The sequence below is a fragment of the Pelophylax lessonae genome, assembly GCF_965119305.1.
Source record: "Pelophylax lessonae genome assembly, chromosome: 7".
NCBI classification, from domain to species: domain Eukaryota; kingdom Metazoa; phylum Chordata; class Amphibia; order Anura; family Ranidae; genus Pelophylax; species Pelophylax lessonae.
The window spans coordinates 272,802,425-272,809,094 of record NC_138774.1 but is presented as its reverse complement, the minus strand read 5'-3'; positions in this window follow the sequence as shown (position 1 = coordinate 272,809,094).

The following is a 6,670-nucleotide window of genomic DNA, read 5'->3' as shown; positions in this document are numbered from 1 at the left end:
TACTCACTTTTATTGCCAGCGGTTTAGACATTAATGGCTGTGTGTTGAGTTATTTTGAGGGGACAGCAAATTTGCACTGTTATACAAGCTGTACACTCATTACTTTACATTGTAGCAAAGTGTCATTTGTTCAATAATGTCACATGAAAAGATATAATAAAAAATTTACAAAAATGTGAGGAATGTAATCACTTTTGTGAGATACTGTAAGTATTCACAGCCTTTGCTCATTACTTTGTTGAAGCACCATTGGCACCAATTAAAGCCTCAAGTCTTTTTAATATGATGCCACAAGCTTGGCACACCTATTTTTGGGCAGTTTCTCCCAATTTTTCTATGCAGGACCTCTCAAGCTCCATTAGGTTGATTGGGGAGCGTCGGTGTACAGCCATTTTAGGATCTCTACAGAGATGTTCAATCGGATTCAAGTCTGAGCTCTGGCTGGGCCACTCAAGGACATTCGCAGAGTTGTCCTGTAGCCACTCCTTTGTTATCTTGACTGTGTGCTTAGGGTCTTTGTCCTGTTGGAAGATGAACCTTCACCCCAGTCTGAGATCCAGAGCACTCTGGAGCAGGTTTTCATCAAGGATGTCTCTGTACATTGCTGCATTCATCTTTCCCTCAATCCTGACTAGTCTTCCAGTTTTTTTGCTGCTGAAAAACATCCCCACAGCATGATGCTGCCACCACCATGCTTCACTGTAGGGATGGTATTGGGCAGGTGATGAGCGATGCCTGGTTTTCTCCAGACATGACGCTTGCCATTCCGGGAAAATAGTTCAATCTTTGTTTCATCAGACCAGAGAATTTTGTTTCTTTTCATCTGATAGTCCTTCAGGTGCCTTTTGGCAAACTCCAGGTGGGCTGTCATTTGCCTTTTACTGGGGAGTGGCTTCCATCTGCCCACTCTACCATACATGCCTGATTGGTGGAGTGTTGTAGAGATGGTTGTTCTTTTGGAAAGTTCTCCTCTCTCCACAGAGAAAAGCTGAAGCTCTGTCAGAGTGACCATCAGGTTCTTGGTCACCTCCCTGACTAAGGCCGTTGTCCCCCGATTGCTCAGTTTGCCCGGGCGGCCCGCTCTAGCAAGAGTCCTGGTGGTTCCAAACTTCTTCCATTTACGGATGATGGAGGCCACTGTGCTCATTGAGGCCTTCAATGCTGCAGACATTTTTCTGTACCCTTCCCCAGATCTGTGCCTCCATGCAATCCTGTCTCGGAGGTCTACAGACAATTCCTTGGATTTAATGGCTTGGTTTGTGCTCTGACATGCACTAACTGTGGGATCTTATGTGGACAGGTGTGTGCCTTTCCATATCATGTCCAATCAACTGAATTTACCACAGGTGGATCCCAGTCAAGTTGTAGAAACATCTCAAGGAGAATCAGTGAAAACAGGATGCACCTGAGCTCAATTTTGAGTGTCATGGCAAAGGCTTTGAATACTTATGTACATGGGATTTTTTAGAAAAAAATTTTATTTATAATAAATTTGCAAAGATTTAAAAGAAACTTTTTTTTACGTTGTCATTATGGGGTATTGTTTGTAGAATTTGGAGGGAAATTATGAATTTAATCCATTTTAAAATAAGGCTGTAACATAACAAAATGTGGAAAAAATATGGTGCTGTGAATACTTTCCAGATGCACTGTGGCTACAGGAGGTCTATGGGTTATTATCATGTGTTTCTTTCATGAGTATTTATGCATAGGATTGTTACCATGACATGTATATTGTGTATATCTATGTACCTTTTAAGAACTTTAGTTTTTGTACATGGGTATGCTTGCACAAAAACGAAACTTAATACTTTGTAATGTGTGACATTACTCTTCGGAAAGTGACTTGACTTTGTATCGTTTGCTGGATCTTAACCACTTGCTACCCACCCACCCACCGTCAAATAACGGTGGAGCGATGCATCTATTGTTCTGGGATGCCGTCATAAGAATGGTCTCTCTCGCGCGACCGCGGGGGGTACGGAGAGCGGCGATCGTGGCTGCGCCGTGTTGCTAGGACACAGCACGACCCCGATCTTGGTAAAGAGTCAATGACATGACTCTTACCCATGTGTGTCCAATCACAGCTGGTCACATGTAAATGAGGAAGTGCCGTTTATTAACTTTCCTCGACTCACACTGTCAGTGTGAGATGAGGAGAGTCGATCAGCGGCTCCTCCTCACAGGGGAGACCAGGACAGGTAATCAGGGCACTGATCATCAGTGCCCTGATTACAGAAAGGTGAAATAGATTGCCAATCAGTGCCCACCATCAGTGCCCATAGTGCTGCCAGTCAGGCCCATCAGTGCCTGCTTATATAGGCACTGACTGGCAGCACTATGGGCACTGATTGTAGGCACTGATGGTGCTGCCCATCAGTGCCGTCCATCGGTGCTGCCTCTCAGTGCCCATCAGTGAAGCATACGGTGTGGTTATGAATAAGCGATCGGTTGTATCGTGAAACGCGTCAACCTGACACGTCTGTTGTGCACTTTCTGTATGTTTTCATCTATGAGGAATAAAGAAATTCATTGATTTCAACAAATTGCCTTGAGTGCGGTCTCACCTTTGGATTTCTGCGGCATATTAGTACCTCCTCATCAGCGCCACCTCATCAGTGCCCATGAGTGCCACATGACACCGGGAAGAAAAATGGCTAATTGGGCCCAATTTGGACATTTTCACTTAGGGGTGTACTCACTTTTGTTGCCAGCGTTTTAGACATTAATGGCTTTATGTTGAGTTATTTTGAGGGGACAGCAAATTTACAGTTATACAAGCTGTACATTCACTACTTTACATTGTAGCAAAGTGTAATTTCTTCAGTGTTGGTCACATAAAAAGAGATTATAAAATATTTACAGAAATGTGAGGGGTGTACTCACTTTTGTGAGATACTGTGTATGTGGATTATCTACTAGAGGGGAGGGTGGATTTCTCCAGCAGCCCTTTCTAAAGACTGTCTACTGTTGGAAAGTTGAATATACCTGTGTGTCATGTTACAGGATGTCGTTTCCCCGCCCTGTGTCATTATGCTGATTTACTCACCTATTGTCTACTGTGGGTATGTGTTTACACTTATAATAATGTGTATTGTACTTCAGGAGCCCAATGACAGCAAGTCTGCAAGTTAATTGGCTCAGGTTGATTGAATCACTGTCATCTATTAGTTGCTGGTGGAAAAGTAGAATACGGTTTGTATTGGCTGTTCCTACGCGATTATCTCTCAGGTCCATTGGGGAATGCCCCTGAAAAATGATTTAAGAAACCCCTTGCATGGGGAATACATATAAAAGCCAGCTGTGGCCGAATAAAAGTTGTTGTTGACTTCCAGAACTGTGTGTCGTCCAGTTACTGGGGAGGATTTTGCCTTGGATATGTTAGTACTTCCTCAGCTTCAAGGATTTTACAGCGGAGATACCTAGGCTGGGCATTGGAGCTCTGCTACAGTAGTTATCTAGGGATTTGAACGCACAACCCTTTGCTTACAGTAACACCAGCATACACTCAAAGCAATGTCCTCAGATGGTAAAGGAACTTGTTGTGACCAAACTATTGTCTAATAAAAGATCTTTGCCTCTGGTAAAATTCTCTTTTTAAAAGTCAATTCCCTTGAACCATAGGACATCATCTCAACGGATGCCATTATCTTCAAGATTGTGCACTACACATGATCTCCATTCTCAACTCCATCAATGGTCTCCGAAACTGGCCTGGCTAGAAACTACAGAAATATGTGATCACCACAGTTTTTAGAGCCAAACTGATACAATGGGTGAAATAACATGGGTCATATCTTGCCAAATATATCACTTTGTGGTTTGCTGATCTTAAAGGGGAAGTAAAGTCTAAAGTATCCTTTACACCTATAGGGAAGCCTATAAATAAGGCTTACCTATAGGTACTGTAAATATCTCCTAAACGTCATTGGTGCATGCGCTCTGAAGAAACGGCCACCTTACGGCTCCCCCGCACATGCGCAGGAGTGATGTCATCGTGGCCCCGGCCTGTCACACACGGAGTCTGTGGACCCGGAAGGAATCACATCACTGGAGGGCTTCTGTAACGGAACCGCGACCGACACTGTGTTTGTGGGCTTCCGTCAGAATACCGTTCCTTCAGTCTTAAACATAGATATCAGATATTACAGCAGCCCCCCCATACAAAGCTAGCCGACAACTTAGCTTGTATAGATCTGAAACCATTTTATTGAAAAACCTCACACCGATTATATACCTCACAGGAGGACATTCCCCTCCTGATCAGATTACCCCCATCAGGTCAGGTGCCTGGTTACATTATCCTATGCAGATAAAATTGTGTACAGAAATATAATTAACCTGAACTAATTATCTAAGGAACAGCCAACACACACAGTATTCTACTTTCCCACCAGTAACTAATAGATGACAGTGATTCAATCAAACTGAGCCAATTACCTAGCAGACTTGCCATCATCGAGCTCTTGAAGTACAATACACATTGTAAGTGTAAACACATCCCCACAGTAGACAATAGGTGAGTAAATCAGCACAATCAACAATGCGTGGAAGACAGGTGGTTGAGCTGATATTAGCATCTGCTGTGAGTCTGACTGTGTGAAGAAGTCTCTTATTGGCAATAGGCAGCTAGGCCTTAACATGAATCCTAGGTCTAGAGTCCCAGAGTCTTCATATGTTCCTTGAGATATATTGTTGCCAAATATTACCATCCCATTTGAGTAATCCAAACCATATTCTCAGTGTTCATTATTCTCTTAGTCACCCTGTGCCCCTAATAGACACAGGGTGACTTACACATAAGAGGGACCGGGGAAGCTGGACAAGGAGTTTCCTGACCTCTCTAAGGTAATTTGGGTTCCAAAAGCCCCACGCCCAAAGTGACTCCCGTCACAGCTTCGTTTTCAGGTAAGTTTCACATAATGTACTAGTATGCGATGCATACTAGCACATTATGCCTTTACCTTGCAAGCCAAAAAGCCAAAAAAAAAAGTAACCAGCGGTTTACAACCGCTTTAAGGAATTCATAGACTGGAAATAAACATAGTAGATAATATTAGAATTTATTAAAGTCAAAAAGTTTAACCTAACCAAATTTCTATTTAGAAGTCAATTTTTGGTGTCAACTAACACTTTCGTTTTTCGACATGAGAATTTTTGCCTTGTTCATGAAATGGGACTGAACTGACCAATGGGGCTCAACACATGTGGTGTAAACAAGCCGCCTATGTGATTTTTTTTCTATTTTGTGTATTTGATCATTATTTGTGCAACGATCCTTTACAGTATATTTACATTTACTGTTGTTTCTTTTCCTATTGATCTAAATGCACGTAGCCAAATATGGCAAAATGTTACTGACTTTTGCAGAAATTTCAGGTAACTAAAACCTTTAATGTAAATGTTTGTGGGTTTGAACTTACAATACCTCAGTCTTACTCTATCTACAGCATAATAAAGACATCAACTAAGGCCATCCACCGCATACAAGGAAGCAAGCCACAAGAGCAAAATACAACCACTTTAAAGCATATATTATATATAAGAAAAAAGAATGTAATCCTTAGATGTGGTGACTGCATTAGTTCTCTTATCCTAATTTTTTTTTTCTTTACTTTTACCTGGTGATCCTGCCCTTAAAAGAGAATATCAGGATTAAATTATATATACTTATCTAGGTGGATGCAGCAGCGATCCAACGTTGTATCTGTCCCTCTTTATGGAGAACTGAGTGATCAAACACTGCTGATCACTTAGTTCTTGGTCTTCGGTGAGTAATGAGTCGGTCACTGGCTCTCTATTCATTGGAGCACCGAGCTGTGCAGGGGGTGGGAACGCTGGCTCAGGCTCTAAACGGCTCGATGAGAGGCTGGAGCCAGCTGCCTTTCCAGGTATCTGGGCGAATTCCATTAAAGTTGGGATCCCTCCAGAGCCTGGACCGGCTGAGTGATGCAAGTCGACAGTGGGATTTAGCCCATTGTTGACTTAATACGAGTCACAGGTGTGCAGAAATAAGTGCACTCCTGTGAACCACAGGAGATGTAGGGCTAGAAGAGATCTGGTCCTACTTCTTCTTTAACACACTTCCTGTTCTAGGGCTGTTGTCTCCAAAACTGGGGCCTGGGGGCAAGCCCTATGCTTGATTTTATCAGGCCCTTGAGTCACTAATACATCCTCTGATACCAATATTAGGCCATAATACCCCCCCCCCCCCTAACACCAATCAAGGAGGCACAATTTCTTTCAATGACACCAATGATGGGGCCCAATGACATCAATGATGGGACACAATACCTCCAATTTACCCAAATAATAGGGCGCAATTACTTTCAGTGAAACAAACAATGGGGCATTATTCTTCCTACTGACTTCGGGACCTTTTCCGCTCCCACAGTCCGGCCCCCATAAAGTCTAAAAGGACAATAGACTGGCCCATTGTTTAGAATGTTTGGAGAACCCCTGGTGAAGACCAAAGTCATACTTGTAAAAGAAGTTTGGAAACACTTACCTGCGGCTCACACCACTCAAATCTGCGAAAACGTCCGCTGAAGTCGACTTCAGCTTCCAGGTTTCAGTTGCCTGGGTCCCTGCAGCTTTTACTGCTTTCTTCTACTGACCCCCACCCCATTACAAGATACAGTGGTGACATTAAGGTTAATGGGAGGAACCA